Raw genomic sequence first — 20815 nt, forward strand, 5'->3', positions numbered from 1 at the left:
TACCTAAGGACTTGCGAAGTATGTGTATACCGGAAATGAGGACACGTAGCCCGAACGCGGCCAGGGTGATTACCGGGATACGAAGGTGTCGTCCTTCTACTAGTAGAAAAGGTTACTTTTATCGCAGTACAACTGATCATCGTATGCGGTGGCTCCAACGAATGTCCTAATTCTTCCAATTGGAATTGTGATGCAATACCATAACCCAAGCCTAGGTGCTGGGATTACTATTAAGGTATTCGCAGGATATTAAAATCCCTTAAAAGAATTGTTTTTATAAGAAGGTGTGTATCACCAAGGAAAACTATTTTTGAATAAAACATAATTATCATATATGATGTTTTACATAAGTTATCATACAGTCATTTTTATACTGTACATTATTATCCTGGGCATTATAGCTCACACCTATTTTCTTAAATTGACACAACACAACAGTGAATCAAGATGCCTGCCATGAGAACCACAGCCAGGAAACGGGTAGGAAATGGCCAGCTGTTCCGTAGATTGTTTGGTGCTGTACCACAGGTAGTCCGAATAAGCTGGATTAGTTTTCAGTTGTCTTTAGTTCGGCTTATTTACAAGTATGCCTTATGTAAGGTAATAAACAAGAAACATATATTTGGCCGGCGGACTAGCCTTACGTAAATGTTACTCCCCGACAAGACTAGATTACTTTTGGGTTATAATAATTATCACTTGATGGTTAAAATTACTCTAGTTATGAATGGTTCGTTTACAAGACAATAACCTGTAAGTGTTTGTGTGATAAATGTGGGGTCGTGAAGCGTGAGTATTTATATATTATAGTGTGAGTTGTGTGGTTATAATAGTTTAGATGGCGTGGCCTCCGAGATTCCTGACACCGGATTTTGGGGCGCCACATAGATGGTTCTTGTAGTGATGATAGTTTTTGCCGTGATAGATCCTTGAGCAAAAAAGATAACAATTTGTTAGTGTTCTTGGAAAAGTAAAGAAATGGAGTTGAAGTTCCACATATTTATAGGGGTAGGAGAGAGAAAGAGGAAGTGATATACGTCATCATCTTAGTGGATAACACGGATCCCTACGCCAACTATCCTACAGCTGTCATGGGTTCAAAACTCATGACTGTTGGAAGGCATGCGAGACGACCGGGTACGACCTCGTGGGCTCGCACTCGCATGATCAGAAAAGCTAAATGTTGGAAAATTCCCAGCCTCAAGGTACAACCAAGAATTTTGGGGTAGTTGTTATGCTCGCTTTCGGTCATGGGCCCTAAACAGGTCCCTGTAGGTGCATTGAAGAACTGGGCTCACACGTGTGAGTTAGAATTGTGGATTCATATATGAGCTAGGCTCCCACATACAAGTTGGGCTCCTATGTGCGAACTGGGCTTCACATATGAGCTGGGCTATCACATGTGAGATGGGCCCTCATGTGCGACCTGGGCTTCACATGCGAGCTGGGCTCTTACATGTGAGCTGGGCTCACGACGTGCGAACTGGGCTCAGATATCCATATACGGGCTGAGCTCATATGCTCATATGCTAGCTGGGCCCATGAGCCTATATCTTGTGGAAAATGAAGGAAAACATCTTATTTATTGATTTAGAGAAAAGGCGGTGCGAGCCGAGATAACCAGGCCGACCCGTATTAAAGGACTTTATGTATGACATGAAAAGTGACTCATAGATGACTGAGTTGCTCATAAATTTCAGGGCCGACACGGGGTATTCTTGCAATCACGAGAAAAAATGCGGAGATGCCGTGAGATAGTTGGAAACGTGTGGAGCCGGTCGAGATTTACGTGACTAATTGGCTGAAGGCCTGACTTTATCATGGGCTTGGGCTGCACGGGTCGAAGAACCCCAACCCTAGCCTATGTGATTTGTTCCCCAAGAATTACGTGATGCTCGATCCCTATAAATAGAGTACATAGGCACTTGTATGCGAGATGAGTCGACACTTGATAGAGAATAACAAAAGCCCTATTCTTTCTTAAGGAGTCAACATATAAGCTCAGTCACCACCATAAACCACCTTCCTCCGCCTTCAATCACCAACCTTGATCCTTGTTCCGACCATCAACCTCCATAATACTGTTATACAAAATTCTCCCTATAACAATAGTATTTCTTCTTCTTCTAAATTTTCTTATAGGCAAAGTATTCTTGCAAAATAATGTCTCAGATTTTAAAAAAAATGTTGTATTTTTAAAAAACCCCTTATATTTATAATTATAACTTTTATCTTTTTTCGAAAATAATAAAAAAATAAACACTTGATCTTCAAATCGCAATACTCGAACATTATCTTTTGTAAAGATAATATACAAGTACTAATTGAGTTTATTATTAGGACGTTGAAATTGAAAAAGTAGAAGTGTAAGTTTGTATATGGATATATTGTGAAATTAAAGATTTTAGACAGAAAAATAGTTGTAAATCTATTAAGCACTTCGAATTTTTTTCTAAAATTAATTTATATTATATTAGGAGTAAAAACTCATTTGTTATTAAAGTGTTGTGATAGCGTGTTTAAGCAAATTTTCAATATTTTTATTAGAGTACCGGGTTTTATTTCTGTTACAATCACCAAAGATAACTATTCTAATAGTCTTTTTTTCAAAAATTTTTGTTCTCATAAATTATACACGTATTTTGCACTAAAAGTACAAGGTTTTATCATTTAATTTAAATAAATAATAATTATTTATTATTAAAAAGAGTTTTTGATAATATGTCACGAGTTATATAAAAATTCAAAAATTATGATTTTTTTTAAATTATAAATAAATTAAAATAAAGAATTGATCGTTCACGCCCTAGATTGATAAATTTCTCAAAACTGACAAGCATTCTGACGTGGTGTGGTCACTCCACACATAAAGATCCCCACAAATTTTTCATACTAGTCAAAGAACTCACACTCGTCTCTAGCATCACACACTATAGACATAAAGTATACAACTTTTTCTCTCTTTGTCACATCGTCGAACAGTTGGTGTGCATACGCTTGAGTTTGTGCTTCCCGTGAATCTAATTTTCAAAATGTCAAAACCCTCATCAATATTTATTAAACAGTATCTCCACCGCAATTTAATCTCAATACTCTCCCGCCCAAATGCTAATTTTCCCGCCATTTTTCAAAATCTTCATCATCAACCCACAATACAAACACCATATATGTTTTATTGTCAAAGAACCTATAAGTTACTTTCATTATCAAAAATGTTACAAAACCAGGTTCTAAATTGACCCCACAATTTAATTCTGGGAGCTTGTTAGAGTTTAAGCAGTTTTCGTAAAAGGGGTTAGTAGTGAATGGTAATGTGTATGGGAAATTTGTGAATAATGCTGTTAAGAAGCCGATAAGTGCCGTAAATAGTTTGTTTTTGGTTGGTGCTGGTGGGGCTGTAGTTTGCATTGTGTTATGGAGGGTTATGTTTGGAATTTCTAATACTTTTGTCGGGTTGTCTGAAGGCAGGGCTAAATACGGGTTTCTTGCTCTTTGAACAGCAATCATTGCATTTTTTGTGAGTTTATTCTATCAGAAGTTATAAATAATGGCTACCAACTTTCCATTGTTGCCACATGTTTTTGGGGTCTGTAGAGGAATTGCACTTCTGTTTAATTCTTTTTAGCCATATAATAGATCTAAAGGGATTCACGGGAGGGGATTATAGTCACTTTAATACGTCAGAACTAACTGAAACTCAAGAATTTTTGCCAAATTGTTGAAAAACTCATTCCATATCCTATGTCAAGAATTGTGTTGGTTTTAATATGTTACTTTCCTAAAATTCTAGTAGTTTGAATTGCGATCCTGAGTCTGGGTCTAAACTGTCTTTTTGTTCCATATGTATGTAGGTGTTACGGCATGTAGCCCAGGCTCTCTTAATCTTTCCTCTATTATCTTTTTGTTGTAGTCCGTATTTTTTCAATTAATAAAATGAAACTAATTTTTTTATACCTCTTATCAGAGATTAGAATCTAAAACATATTTTCACCTTTATACAGTGTATATTAGTTATATTTCGGAAGGGATGAACATTGAGGTTTTGTTTTTTGACATTTTGCTGTGAGAATTTAAGAAAGCGGAGAAAGGAACTGAACAAGTTTAACTACATAGTTGATGCTACTTGTAATTTTAATCAAGATTGTCGGCACAACGTGGGAGGATTGTTGGGGGTAGAAAAAATTTAAACCTTTTGCAATACCAACAATCAACTTTTTGGATTTATGTTTGGTTACAAGAAGATGGTATGTAATGTGTTATATGTCTTCCTCTTATAATTCAATCAACAAACAGGGAGAAACACATTGACCTTACTTTCTCTTGTTCCTTAAAAGTGACACTGAGATGTAATTCTGTCAGGCATTATACTCTATTATTATTGAAAAATGTAATTGACGTGTGCCTTTCTTTTTTTTTGTTTTGTTGAAGGGGTTGTTTCTCCGTTCTAGATTTGTGATAAATCCCGACAAGTTTACAGAATGGCCATGAGGAGATTAAATACATCAGCAGGAATTCTTGTGGTTATGGGCGCTCCACTTATTGGGACATATTTTGAGAGCATACGTGATGTCTGGGGGTGGTATTACAGTAAAGAACTTTAAGGCAGGGCTTAGGAGCAAATGCTGTTTCCATATTTTCCCGATTCGAGGATCTGAGAGAAGAGGCTTAGTAAATGTTGAAGTCTTAAAAAAGAAAGGCCAGGTTTGCTCTATACTTGTAACTGTATGTTTCTTATTTAATGCGGTATATAATTTTTACAAAACTTGGTCCATATGTTCAGTTAAAATAGATTAGACAAAATCAACCACTGTAATGATTGTTTTATGGTTTAAAGTTTCCTTATATCTTTATCTTTATTTAGGGTAGTGAATGAGCATGACTATCTCATGTTCCTTTTATGCCTTTTACCTTACCAGCCTTGTCATGACCCGTAGAAATATAATTCATAGTACTTTCCTGGTATAATGTGTTAGGTTATTGCAGTATACATATTAGATTATTTACCAAAATCACCATAAGAGCCTTTCATAGCCTTCATCTAGGATGCTGCACTTTATGTATAGTGCAATTCTCTTCATAATAAGACAAGTATAGTACTCCATTCATAAGGGTATAAGAGTCGTATTTTATTATCCGTATCATGTTCATCTTGGACACAATGTGGTAAGAAATTATATCGAATGCGATCACCGGGTGGTTAAGGCCTATTTTGTACAATGGAAATTAATATAAAGTTTTATTGTTATTTTTACTAATAAAAACAAGTTAGTGACGCTGAGAAATTATTCGGGTATGTAATATAAAAATTGAGACATTCTAAATCGAAACTATATATAATAATTGATTATATTTCACATATTTATTTTTTCAATCAATAGTAGATAATAACGTATCAATATAGTTTGAGATTAAGTTGCGGCATTTTAACACAAAAAAGTTAAAGTAATCTTTAATACTATACAAATTGTTGTTGATTTTTTTTGTTTTTATAATACAAACAAGTCAAGATGATGCTAGAATAGTAAACAATACAACAATTGAGAATGATATAAATTAGAACTATTAAAAAATAATTTATTTTTATTAAATACATAATATTTGCATCAATATACTTCAGTATCGAAAGATAATGGTATATCAGTATAAGTTTGACTATAAATGAACTAAGTTGCAAAATTGTGTCATTTTTTAAAATATTTAGAAATTACAAAGTGGTTAAAAAAATGATTTCAATTTTTTATATGTAACTTCAAAGGCTAATGTAATTTTTTAAAAAAATATACATGTTTTTTTATATTATAAAAATTATCAAAATAAAAAAATTTATTATTTATGTTGATTGGAGATTTTGCTGTGAGGTGATGACGAAAAACTGTTAGACTGTATAATTTGACAATTGAGTTTTTTAATAATAAAGATTATTTATAGTAACTTCTTTAATCTTACCTTATTTAATAATTAAAGTCACATTTATTTTATCAATCATATACACAAATATATGTATACAAATTATTCTTAATGCTTTTAAATAAATCATTAATTAGAAAAATAATACAACAAAAAATCATATTATTATTAACTCTTAATCACATTCAGTAAAATTTTAAAAAAAGGATATTCTTTATGGTACCACTGTACAATTGGTTTTTTTTGGTGCCATCACCTTATTTGCTTCTATCTGTGGTAGCCCTATACATTTGAGGGTCATTTGGTTCATGGTTAATGAGTCCAGTTAACAGAATTCAGAAACTCAATCGAATGTATTAGTATTTGGATTAAAAGTTTTGATATATGGATTAGGAACCTCATTCCTTTAAGGTGGGTAAATCATACTTTGTCCACCCCTTGGCATTCCATGTAATTCCCGTACCCATTCCCGATTCCGATTGTCAACCACCATCCAAACGCCCATTTGGTTCTTCATGTATAATACCCTTATGTTAAGTAAAATGTAATAACATTGACTTCAGACCGGAAAACCAATTGTATATTGAAAATATTTATGAAAAGATACATAAAATAGATCCTTAAATCATGTAAAATGGTGTGATGGTAAACACACATTTAGATCTTTGTAGAAGCCCCTTTTTTGTTCTACAATGTTTTCAACCATGCAACCAAGATGCAACATGCAACCAAGAAAAAACAAGAGAAAAATATGGTGGTATTAAATGAAAAAAACAAGAAGATTAAAACATCAGCTAAGTGGAGCTGAGTAGAGTGAGGAAGATGAATTTTCACATTGTGTGATTCAATATCAATAGGTAAAACGATCCAACTCTTATGATGATATGGTTAAGTTTCTTGATTTTGTTAAGCCTTCTCTTCACTTTAGTATGCATATAAAATAACTCATTGATAAGTTATGGAAATTAAAGAATAAGTTTGTTACTTCTAAATATGATTCTCTACTACCAACCATGCACACTTATTTAAGCTTTCGATAATGATCAAGTGGCGGGAACAACATTTATTTAAGGGTGGTTGAAATGTTAAAGAGGCTAAGGTGGTTTTAGATGATGTTGATGGGGGGAAGGATTTGGTAGTAGTTAAAAAAAAGAAACGGAAGGTTGTAACTTGGGTTGATGAAAAAGGCAAAGAACTTGCTTTGGTTAGAATTTATTAATGCCGGCAAGAACGAGCAAGTAGTGAAAGATAAGGAATGTTGTTACTCATAATCAGAATAACAAAGATAAAAAATTTGGTTGCAGATGAATTTGATGTTGATGCGGCAGATGAATTTCAAGCCTTAATATTGGTATTCAGTATCAACTATTGTTGTCGAGTCGCTACTGGAGGGTCGACTTAACTTGTCGTCTTGCATTTTGTTAATATTTCGCCCGACTCAATCTCGACTTGTCGACTGGGTCCGACTAAAAGTCCCAGTCGACCGAATGGTTCATTAAGTTAAAAAAAGCCCAAGCCCAACTACTTATTTTAACCTAATACCCTAAAAAAATCCCAGCCCCTTTTTGTTAGTCTCCCGCTCAGCAGCCTCTCTCCAGTGCTCAGCAGTCAGCAATCGACATCTATCCAAGTAAGTTCAATTCTTCTTCTTCCTCGTGTATATATATACACACACAGTTATACCCACACATATACTAACATATATATGTAAGTATATGTGTATATATACACACAAACATATTTATATATATATACTTACAAACATATTACACACAAACACAACAGTTCAAAACACACTTTCTCTTGCACTTATATTTGGTTTTTTACTGTTTTTTTTTACTTATTTATGTTCTAAATTGGCTGCCCAATTCCTGTGGTATATGTCAAATGAAAATCAAAGTAATTATCCCGCGTATGATCCTTTTAAAGACCCTAAGCAGAAAGCTAAGTCAAACGATTCAGGATGGAAGTATGGGTTTTGGCCGGATTCTCGTGGTCTTTATCTTCGTAGGTGTTAGATCTCCTATGCATATAAGAGGAAAAGGAGAAAATGGTTTGTTATAAGTTAGAACATACATATATAATATATATATATATATATCTCTATATTTATATATTTATAATTTAATACCTTGTCGACTAGTGTCGACTAGTCTACGACTAGTCACGACTCGACTTGTCGGACAACCTGGTCGACTCGACTTACCGACATAACAACCATGGTACCAACCTAATGTTTAGAAATTTTTATGTTTTTGCCAAATATGTAACTTAAGTAAATATGGGTTGATTTTGGCTTAGTATTTGACCTGAAGATTATCTTGCTTCAGATTTTATTTTGATGGTGTGTTGCCTTGCAGAAGTTTTTATGAAGTATATTTGGATGTAGTACATATTTTATTTTGGAAGTTGATTTTTTTACAAATATTCGGGTTTTCTTAATAATATCATTGTTTATCAATATCATTTGATTTGTTTGCCTTATCAATATTATGCCAAATGTATGTGTTGCAGAGTGAAATGACATCCTTGTGCGCTTGTGTCTTATGGTGCAACATACACATTTGACATAAAATTGATAAGCCAAACAAATCAAATGAGATTGATATAGCTAAATAATGATATTATTAAGAAAACCAAAATATCAGTAGAGAAACAACTACCAAAATAAGATCTGTGGATCCAAATATACTTTATAAAAACTTCTACAGCAAACCATCAAGAGTTGATCCTTAGGTTAATTTTAGGTCACAGTCAACCTATATCTACTTGAAGTATATATAAACAAAAACATAAATTTTTAAATGGTAGGTTGATATCAATATTAAGGTTTGAATTTATCTGCAGCCATATAACCACATTATTATCTTTGATATTCTAACACTATGAGTAGCAATATTCCCCTTGTCCTTATCTTTCATTACTTGCTCGCTCTTGCGGACATCAATAGCTTCTAAACATCACGGCAAGCTGTTTGCCATTTTTATCAGACCAAGTTGTTTTTTACTACTTCTAAATCCTTTCGGTCATCAACCTCGTTTAAAACCACATTAGCCTCTTTAACATTTCGACCATCCCTCGACAAATGTTGTCCCTGCCATTTAATCAACTTCGAAAGCTCAAGTACGTTTGCATAACGGGGGTTAGTTAGAGGAATAATATTAAAAATTAAGAAATTTTTCTTTAATTTGAAACATATCAATAAGTTGTTTTCTCTGCACATTAAAGTTAGAGAAGGCTTAACAAAATCAAGAAACTTACCAATATCATCATATATCATCATAACGGTTAGATTAGATTGTTTTATTTATCATACTCAATCATAGCCTTTTAAAGTGAAAATTCATCTTCTTCACTCCATACAACTGATGCTTTAATTTTCTAGTTTTCTTCATTTGAAACCACTAAATTGTTCATCTCGCTTCCTCTTGGTTGCATGGTTAAAAACATTGTAAAACAAAAAAGTGATTGCTACGAAGATCTAAATGTGTGTTTAAATGTATACTCCCTTAGTTTCGTTTAAATGTTTGGCTAACCTATGTTAGGACTGAGGAAGAGTTGTTTATTAGTTTTGTTTATTGTGTTGTTGTCTAGTTATTAACTTGATTACGATAAATATTCTTATTACACAAACATGGGCCCCCGCTAATAACATAAAATTGATCCTTCTAAAAAAATTATTCTCAATATTTAAGTATACAATAGCATTTTTTTTTCTTATATTTTAATAATTTATCATTTAAAAAATTAATCCAAATGCCCTCTCCGTCCCAAAATCAACGTGACACTTCTTTTTGCATGCAATTCAATGTGCTCTGTAACATATTTGTAATAAAATTTTCTCAATTTTTTTGTTTTGTATACAAATATAAAGTTTGTATATTATACAAAAAAAATATTATTTACAAGTAACTCTATCAGTGCATTGAAATGCGTGCAAAAAAGAAGTGGCCCATTCATCTTGGGTTAAATTGGAGATAGAGATCATTATAAATAAAATAAAATGGAATAACTTCACTTTTTTAAGGTGAAAACAAATTAGTGACACATATACAAATTATTACTACCTCCGTCTCATCCAATTCTTTTCATTGAGGTTGGGCATGGAGATTAAGAAAAAGTGTAATTAAGTGGAGAGAAGTTAGTTAAGTGGTGGATCCAATCAATAATTAATAAATAAGGTGAGTATAATGGAGGAAAGTAGTGGATGTAGTTATTTTTTTTATTATGGAACTTTACTATTTTTAAAAAATTTTGAAATAGAATTGAGAGGGACCACAAAAAAGATTTTTTAAAGAAATGGATGGGATAGAGGGAATACTATGTATTTAATTTGTTATACAAGTTGCACAAATTAGCTTAATTCACACATGCAAACAAGTATGCAAGTGTACACATAGAGTATTTTAAATAGAACTCATTATAAACATAATCATAAAATAATAATAAATTCAGGTTTGAATAATTTGGCATGATTAAAAAAGATAAGAGCATGAAAATTACTAATTAATCTAGCACTCGAGTCTAGACTCTAGTGAACAAATATATATAGGACATAATAAAAAAATAAAAAATGAGAAAGCGTTACAGGATTAGGGCACAACTAACTTGTTAGATATATTTGATAATGTCATGGCTAATATGATTTATATTTAGTTTTCAGATCTTACTTAAACAAGATAAATCAGTACTTACTGGAAGTCAGGACTTAAGGATATCAATACTTATATTATCAGGAGATAATCATCAGAAGATGGATATCAGAACTTAAGTGCTGAAGTATGTTCAGATAAGGATAGTAGCTGATTAAAGGAAAGAAGATCGAGATAAACATAAGAAGAGATATGCATGAAGAAGGAGTTCCGTGAAGAATGGAATACTTGGAAGAAAAGATATTTGATTGATATATTTTAGGAAGCAGAATTATATTCCATATCAATTAGCGATTATCTTGTAACTGTGTAGTATATAAATACAGACATAGGGTTTACACTAGAAGTGTTATCATATTCGAAGAGATTATTCATTGTAACCCTAGCAGCTCTCGTGATATTTGTTCATCACTGAGAGGTAACAGTTCCATACTGTAACAGAGTTCATTGTTTCAATAAAGTTTGTTTTCTGTTACTTGAAATATTAAAAGTTCGATTTGATTTTATTTTACACTATATTCACCCCCTCTATAGTGTGTGTGACCTAACAAGTGGTATCAGAGCCTATCTGTTAACGCACATACTGTTAAAGATCCAAACACAATCATGTCTGACACAGAAACTCCAACTAAGCCTACCAAAACTGAAGAACCTCCAAAGACACAAATTCAAAGTCGGTATGAAACCATCAGAATTCCCATACTGAGACCATCTGAATATGCCATATGGAAGGTGAGGATGACCATGTTTCTGGAAGCTACAGATCCATAATATCTTGATAGAATCAAGGAAGGACCTCACAAACCAACCAAGCTCGCTGTTGCAGTTGCAGGTGAAGCAGCAAAGACCGTACCAAAGGAGAAGAGTGATTATACTGCTGAAGATATCGCATCAACTGCTAAGGATGCTAAGGTACGACACTTACTGCATAGTGCCATTGATAATGTAATGTCAAACAGGGTAATTAACTGCAAGACTGCTAAGGAGATATGGGATGCTCTGGAAACAAGGTGTCAGGGAACTGATACAATTAAGAAGAACAGGAAGACAATACTCACTCAAGAGTATGAACACTTTGACTCAAAGGCTAATGAATCATTGACTGATTTATATGATAGATTTGTCAAACTCTTGAATGATCTGTCACTGGTTAATAAGGAGTATGATCTTAAAGATTCAAACCTTAAATTCCTGTTAGCTCTTCCTGAATGTTGGGATTTGAAGGCAACAACAATAAAAGACAACTACAGTCTTGATGAAACAACTCTTGATGAAATTTATGGAATGCTCAAGACTCATGAACTTGAGATGGAACAAAGAAGCAAGAGGAAAGGAGGAAAGTCAAGGACAGTTGCTCTTAAGGCTGAAGAAGAATCCCCCAAGGCAGCTACCTCAAGAAAAGACAAGGGTAAAGCTCTTTTCACAAAGTCTGATACTGAGTCATCAAGTTCTGAAAGTGATGATGACTCAGATTCTGAAAGCTTGCCTGAGACTGATGTTGATGAGGAGATGATGAAGCTGTGTGCTCTTATGGTGAAAGGGGTCACAAAGATTGCATACATGAAGTTTAGGAAGGGAAAGAAGTTTTCCAGGAAAGGCACAGGTTCTGATAAAAAGAATTTCAGAAGATCTGAGGGCAGAGGAGGAAAGTCTGATAGAGGAGATTATACCAATGTCAAATGCTATAACTGTGGTAAGAAAGGCCACATATCTCCTGATTGGAAGAAAGTGAAGGGTGACAAAGGCAAGGCTCTGGTCACAAAGAAGAAAAGCTGGACAGACACCTCAGACTCTGAAAGTGAGGAGAACTATGCTTTGATGGCAAATGCTGATAAAAAAAGTGGTGAGAGCAGTTCTGAAGCTGCTGAAACAAAGGTACCTCAGACTACTTATGCTTTTCATACTGATGATATTAATGAGTTGAGAAGATATCTTAAAACCATGTTTGTTAGTTATAGAGATCAAACTTTAACATGTGAAAGATTAACTTCTGAAAATCTTGCTTTTAAGAAAAGAAATGATTTCTTAGAAAAAGAGTTAGTTATGTTCCATCAAACTCAGAAGGATAGAGATGATGCTTTTTATGTTAGGAATGAAGTGCTAAAAATGAATGAATCTCTAAAAACTGAGTTAGAAAAGGAAAGAGAGATAATCACGACTTGGACTAACTCTGGCAGAACAACTCAAAGTTTGCTAAGTAGTGAAAATTGGAAAGAGGGCTTAGGTTATGGAGAGGATAAGAATGATAAAGGAACTGTAGAAATTAAGCCTGTTGTTAAGCAAAAGCCAAAGTTAAAACCTGTTAAGTTTGTAACTGTAAAGTCTGATAATGATAAATCAGAAGTTAAAGAGGGATTAACTTCTGACAAACTAAAACAGGAAAAGACAGCTGAAGTAAACATAGGCTTAATGAATAAGAAGCAGCTTAAGCATAAGCTGAAAGATGTTAAGAATGCAAACAAGGTAAAATCACCTAGGAAAAATAGGAATGGAAAGGAAGGTGTGAATAAAAACAATGATTATAAACTTGTTCCTGATGCTCCTAGGAAAACATGTCATAACTGTGGAAGTTCTAACCATCTGTCTTCTTTTTGCAGGAAGAATAAGAACATAAACTCCTTACCTTCAAAATCAGGAGTTAAGAGTCAGTCTATTAGATATAAACCACAAAATCCTTGTTTGCATTGTGGTAGTTTATGGCATTTCATTTATACTTGTATAGAATATCATAGTTTGTACTATGATTATTATCAATTAAAACCTTCTTTGAAGAAAGTTTCCATTGTTCCTTCTAGTATAAATACTGATTCAAAGTCTGATAGTGTAAGTTGTGATAAGAAAAATGTTAACATAAACTCTGATGCTAAATCCGCTGCAAATGTTAACAAACTTGATAAGGCCAAAAGATCCAAGCAAGTCTGGGTCCTTAAAACTAATCATTAGTGGTCTTTGTGATTGCAGGGCAACAGGAAAAATATTCTAGTTCTGGACAGTGGATGTTCAGGACATATGACTGGAAATAATGCCCTGCTATCAGACTTTGTGGAGAAAGCTGACCCAAGTGTTTCTTATGGAGATGGCAACATTGGAAAAACATTGGGATATGGCAATATCAATCTTGGGAATGTCATCATTAAAGAAGTAGCTCTGGTCTCAGGACTTAAATATAATCTGCTGAGTATAAGTCAAATCTGTGAAAGAGGTTATCATGTTGATTTCTTTGAAGAACACTATTAAGTTGTGAGTAAATCCAAAGGCAAAGTTGTTCTAAAAGGATATAGGCATGGTAACATTTATGAAGCTAAGCTTTCAACAAGTACTGATGGTTTTGCAATCTGTCTGATGAGTAGAGCATCAATTGAAGAAAGCTGGAATTGGCACAAGAAACTATCTCATTTAAATTTCAACAATATAAATGAACTAGTCAAGAAAGATCTTGTGAGAGGACTGCCAAAGTCAGTATTTGCTCCTGATGGCCTTTGTGATTCTTGTCAGAAGGCCAAACAAAGAAAATCTTCATTCAAGAGCAAGACTGAATCATCAATTCTTGAGCCTTATCATCTACTACATGTTGATCTATTTGTTCCAGTGAATGTCATGTCTATTGCAAAGAAGAAATATGCGTTGGTCATAGTGGATGAGTTCACCAGATACACATGGGTGTATTTCTTGCACACAAAAAGTGAAACTGCATCTATCTTGATTGATCATGTAAAACATTTGGATAAATTGGTCAAAGATTCTGTGAAAACCATAAGGAGTGATAATGGCACTGAGTTCAAAAATTTGATAATGGAAGAGTTCTGCAAAAACCATGGAATTAAGCAGGAATTTGCTGCTCCTGGAACTCCACAGCAAAATGGAGTTGTTGAAAGGAAGAATACAACTCTCATTGAAGCTGTACGTATAATGCTTGAAGAAGCAAATCTTCCAACCTATTTCTGGGCTGAAGCTGTGCAAACTGCTTATTTTACTCAAAATGCAACACTCATTAACAAGTAAGGAAAAACACCATATGAGATGGTGAAAAAAAAGAAGCCAAATCTGAAGTACTTTCATGTATTTGGATGCAAGTGTTTTGTTCTCAAGACTCATCCTGAACAGCTATCTAAATTTGATCTAAAAGCTGATGAATGAATCTTTGTTGGATATCCACTTTCCACAAAAGCCTTCAGAGTCTATAATTTGAGAACAAGAGTGGTCATGGAATCTATCAATGTCTCTTTGGATGATAAGAATATTACTGGTCTTGAAGATTTTATTGATTATGATCAGCTGAGATTTGAAAATGAAGACTCAAGTTCTGATACTGAAAATCCTGACAGTCTAAGTCCTGATTCAGTAAACTCTGATGGATTAAACTCTGATGTTATTGAAACTGTGGTGACTACGCCAAAGAAAGATGCACCTATGCAGGGGGAGCATACTCAAGAACATATCACATCTCAAGAAGCATCAGAACATACATCTGGCTCTTCAAGTTCTGATTCGTCAAGTTCTGACAAGCCAAGTTTTGATAGTTCTGAAAATCTAAATTCTGAAGAATCAAACTCAGAGAGCATAGTTTCAGGGGGAGCATCAGAAAATGAACAGCATGAATCATGGGGGAGCATCCAGTTCTAGAGAAAACCTTCCATCTGCAAGGAAGTGGACTAAATCACATACACCTGATTTGATAATTGGAAATCCTGATGCAGGTGTCAGAACTAGAACAGGTACTTCAAACGAATGTCTTTACAATTCTTTTCTCTCTCAGACTGAGCCAAAGAAAGTGGAAGAAGCTCTTCAAGATGCTGATTGGGTGCAAGCAATGCAGGAAGAGTTAAATGAATTTGAAAGAAACAAAGTCTGGACCCTAGTGCCAAGACCAAAGAATAGATCTGTTGTTGGTACAAAGTGGGTGTTCAGAAACAAAACTGACAGTGATGTCATAATTACAAGGAATAAGGCAAGGCTGGTTGCAAAAGGATATTCTCAACAAGAGGGAATTGATTATGATGAAACATTTGCACCAGTTGCTAGGTTAGAAGCCATAAGGATATTTTTGGCTTACGCTGCTCACAAAAAGTTTACTGTCTTTCAAATGGATGTGAAAAGTGCTTTTCTCAATGGAGAATTGGAGGAGGAAGTATATGTTGAACAACCTCCAGGCTATGTAGATTCCAAACATCCAGATTATGTCTACAGGCTTGATAAAGCACTTTATCGACTTAAGCAAGCTCCTAGAGCATGGTATGAGACTTTAGCTCAGTTTCTTCTGGAAAGTGGATTCAACAGAGGAACAATAGACAAAACACTATTCTACCTCAACCATGGAAAGGACTTACTTTTGGTCCAGATTTATGTTGATGAGATCATTTTTGGGTCTACAAATGACAGACTTTGCAAGAAGTTTGCTAAACTGATGCAGTCAAGGTATCAGATGAGTATGATGGGGGAACTTAGCTATTTTCTGGGCCTTCAAGTCAAGCAAAATGAAGAAGGCACTTTTATTTGTCAAACTAAGTACACCAGAAACTTGCTGAAGAAATTTAGAATGCAAGATTGTTCAAGTGCATCCACTTCCATGGCCACTGCAACAAAACTGGATAAGGATACTGGTAAATCAGTAGATATTACTGATTACAGAGTATGATTGGCTCTCTACTCTATCTAACTGCTAGTAGACCTGATATCATGTATGCTACCTGTCTTTGTGCAAGATTTCAAGCAGATCCAAGAGAACCTCACTTAACAGCTGTGAAAAGAATTTTTAAATATCTTAAGGGAACAGCTGATCTGGGATTATGGTATCCCAGAGAATCAGATTTTAAACTAATAGGTTACTTAGATGCAGATTTTGCAGGTTGCAAAATTGACAAGCACAAGTGGAAGCTGCCAATTTCTTGGAGGCAGATTGGTTTCTTAGTTTAGCAAGAAACAAAAGTCAATTTCCACATCAACTGCAGAAGCAGAATATATTGCTGCAGGAAGTTGTTGTGCACAGATTCTTTGGATGAAGAATCAGTTACTGGATTATGGGTTAACATATTTCAAAATCCCTATTTACTGTGATAATCAAAGTGCTATTGCTATGACAGGTAATCCAGTTCAACACTCTATGACAAAGCACATCAGCATCGGGTACCACTTCATCAGGGAACATGTAGATGAAGGTACAGTGGAATTGCACTTTATTCCAACAGATCAACAACTAGCAGATATCTTCACAAAACTATTGTGTGAAGCTACTTTTATAAGATTGGTAAATGAACTTGGAATGGTTTCAGGTTCTTTCTCTAAATCTGCTTAGTTTTGTTCTGTTGCATCAGACTTTATGATCAGTATTTACAGAATTCAATCTCTTTGTGTATTCTGTGCTTAAATGAAAAATATGTTTAAGTACCGACTGTTGTCTGATCAATGTTTTTAAACTCTGATAGTGATATGTCTGTTTAGGTAACTATTCAATCCTATGAGGATAACTGTGCTAGATGCTGACCTAGTAGTCTTTAATAAACAAGGGATCCCATGTAAGAAGTAATTATTTCTGTGGAAATCTATTGACACAAGCAAATTCTTATAATTGAGCTTAGTTGAGTTTACTTTGTCTATCTTATTACTAAGTCACAAACTAGAATAATGCTGCTCATCTGTTAAGTTCTGATGCTAGTAAACCTGTTGAATGAACTAAGTGCTGATAAACCTCACTTATCAAAAGAAAAAAAAATGAAACAAGGATTAAAAATCAGGTACTCCTTTGAGATCTAGAGTAAAAACGTGGAAGGGAAGACCCAAGTGCATTTCTGGTATTAAGTAATATGCATCAGAAAAGCAAATAAAATATTTTCTTGGTGACTTTTCACACTCTATGATTAATAGAGAAATACTCTGATAATAGCATAAATTCTGATAAGCAGTCGTGACTCACTTACACTGAGAAGCCACTGTAAAAAGGAATTTAAAAAGATGCACAAAATTAGCACACAATAGTTGAGGTGGACTCAAGAATGAACTCATTCACCAGTAGGTTTCAGGATAATGACAGCTCTTTAGCAAAGTTTTAATTATGCCTTATTTCTAAGATGTACTGAAGTGAATCAGACTTTACTCTTTGTCTGATATTTACCTTAATGCACACACTAACCACTCCATATGAATGATGAAAATCACTGTGGTGATCTATGTTGTTTTAGATGAATAGTCATTGTGTCATATTACACAAGAGGACAAGTTTTGATTGCATGTTCTGATGATTATGTTCTGAAGAATATAAATCAGAATTTGTGTGAGGATTTACTAAGATAGGCATTCATTTTTCGAGTTAAGAGATTATGTTCTGATGACTGTTAAGTTCTGATATAAGTCTAAGTTATGATATTCACGTCTGATTCTTTACTTGACTTATTTGTGGATAAAATTTGACAACAGTCTCAGTTTAAACCTGAATATGTTGAAGTGGAAGATTAATAGTCACTATGGTTAGGGATAGTGGTACTCGTACTTGAACAGTCAACTTTTACTTGCTTCTTGTGCGCATTAAACCATGTTTTCTCTTTCCAATGAATGTTTTTCTTTTTCCAAGTCTGGGGAGACGAGGTAGAATTAATTCCAACTGTAAGCATTAAATTTCTTTACGTTTCCTGGCATTCTCTTGCCTATATAAGCAACCACTTCACATCAGCCTTCCAATCAAATCTTTTCTCACAAACTCACCTTCATACTTTTTATATCAAAAACACCATGGTCAGATACAATATGTTTTTGAACTATGAAACTTTCAACATGGAGCTAAGCTGTGCTGATTGGCAGCAAGAATGGCACGTTACTGCCATTCCTGATGAGATATGGGACTCCGTTCCACAGGAGGTACTCACCCACCTCCTGTTCTTCTATATGGATTACCATCGCCATCTGGAGCGATTGGAGGAGGAAAGGCTGGAAGCTCTCCGCCAGCAAGAGCGAATCATTCGACTCGCTATTCTGTTTGTCGAGAGTAGGAAGAAGAAATGATTTATTTTCTTCTTCCTGTTTTTCTTCATCATCAGCCTTGCCCTGCTTCTTGAGCTAGGACAAAGGCTGTTGACGTTAGGTTTACCAGCTTAGGGAAATCTTGTACAAGTTCTGATGTAATTTAAATTTCATGAATGTATTCTCTTGATATATTAATGAAATTTGTTTTTGTTTCAAGATCTTGTCTCTGAGATATTTTGTAATGCATTGATAAATCCTGATATATATTCATATTCTGATGACCATATAAATTCTGTTTTAACTTAAGTTCTGATTTTATTTTATCAGTACTTGCTCATCTGATTTATTATGGTCATTTTCACTTGAATTTTTTTTTAGAATATTGATGTTGCAGTGATAAATAATTAAATAAGTGGGAACAGTTTCAATTTTGAATTAAAACTGTTTCACCTTGATTAATGGAATAACTGGGTAAATGGAACGGTTTTTCCTTGAAAAACTGCAAGTGGGTAAGTAATGATTACTGTTTTCTCGAGCCCAGTAACTATCCGTTATTACTGCATGTCTGACAGGTGTCCAACAGTTACATTTTTTTTAAAGGTACAAGTAATACAGAGAGAGGATTTTTTAATCTTTTATTTCCTTTCACACTTTTTCTCTTTATTTGCTTTTACTCTCTTACTTCTTCTAACGTTGGTTTTTCATATAGACATTCTATCAAACACCTAACAGGCACTTACACATCTCGATTAATTTCATGGCACCAAAGGATTTAATCATTGATGGAGCTAAATTTGTTCCAAACAATTATGCTGCTATTCTTGATAATGCTGAAGCTCAATCTGAATTGCATTTTGTGCAAGATCTTCTTGCAATAGTGAAATCGGGTATGCGTTGACCCAACCTTCCGTCTTCTCAAGTCAACAAGTTCTGACACTTTGGAGGACTGGAAACTTTGATAATGGTGGTCCAAATGGTACTCCTAGTATTGTTTTCGAAGTGGGTGATTCTTCATATGCAGTCACTCCTGGTACAATACGTAAGGCTCTACATCTCCCAGAAGGATGTACCTTTTCAATTCCAGAGGAATCAGCTCTTCAGGAGTTAATGGCCAGTTTGGGATATGAACAGAGTTTGGCAAAGCTTGGGCAGTTGAAACGGGCTCATATCAGGAGGGAATGGAGCTTCTTCTTCGACTGCATCACTAAAGCTTTTGGGAACAAGTGTTCGAATTTTGATGCCATCCCCATAATGAGTCAGCACATCGGGTATGCCATTATAAACCAAACTCATTTTGATTTTGCAACGGCTATAATTGGTTTTATTGGGGATAGGATGACAGAGGATAGGAATGTTGTCTACTTTGCTAGATTCTGTCAACTTATATATACTTTTTGTACTGATGAACCTCAACTAATTAGTACCTCAACTCCACCTTTTATAGTTGCAAAACGATACTTTAATGACCTGGTAAATGCTGACACTAAGAAACCAGTGGTTAGACCTTTACAGATTCCTCAGTCTGTAAAACATATCTTAGTAAATGCTGATCCTGATACTTATAAATCTGTTTATCCTGATGTCCAATCAACAACAACCTCCCAAACACCACAACAACCATCAGCACCTACCACCCATACTACTCAACCTATATTAAGGCAATATCTTAGATCATATCTCTCAACTTCACAGACAGTTCAACCCTCATCCTCAGAACCTCCTGTGAACCCTTCATCTTCTAAGCCTAAGAGGACAAAGACTGTTCCTCAAACACCTCAAAAGAGAAGGAAGATTGCTTTGAGAGATGAATCTGATACTGAGGAACAGGTTCCTTCTTCAGAACCTGTTGTTAAAGAAGCTGAGAAAGTGACTTCTCAGAAGGATTCTGGAATTGGGGGATCTAGGCTTCTCAAGAGGCTTAGAAGAATGACTGTTCCTGAAACTCCCAAGGAATCCATATCTACAAAGAGATACAAGAAACAGAGGGCAAAAAGGCTAGTTTCAAATGATGAAGAAGCAGCAGCTAAGGAAGGGGATCAGGAATCTCCGATCTCACAAGAAAAGGAATCTGCTCCAGTTTCTACTTCTCTATCAACTCCAACTCAGGAAGCTGTTACTGAAAAGGCCACCACACCATCTATATCTCCTGTTCAAAAATCTGTATCTCTTGTTGATCCAGGCACAAGTGCTGATATTGATATTCAGACCTTGGTTGTGCCTGAAGTAATTCTCTTAGAAGCTCCAACAACAACTAATCCTTCAACAACACCTGTTACTGATGTTGTTCAAACTCCAGAGTTATC

General features: G+C 34.6%; 1 pseudogene; it reads left to right on the forward strand.

Annotated features, from left to right (window-relative positions):
- Positions 1-1407: 1407 nt before the first annotated feature.
- LOC141719502 (uncharacterized) overlaps positions 1408-20815 on the forward strand; it is a 29585-nt pseudogene continuing 10177 nt past the window's right edge.

This window comes from Apium graveolens, chromosome 4 (genome assembly GCF_009905375.1).
Source record: "Apium graveolens cultivar Ventura chromosome 4, ASM990537v1, whole genome shotgun sequence".
NCBI lineage: Eukaryota > Viridiplantae > Streptophyta > Magnoliopsida > Apiales > Apiaceae > Apium > Apium graveolens.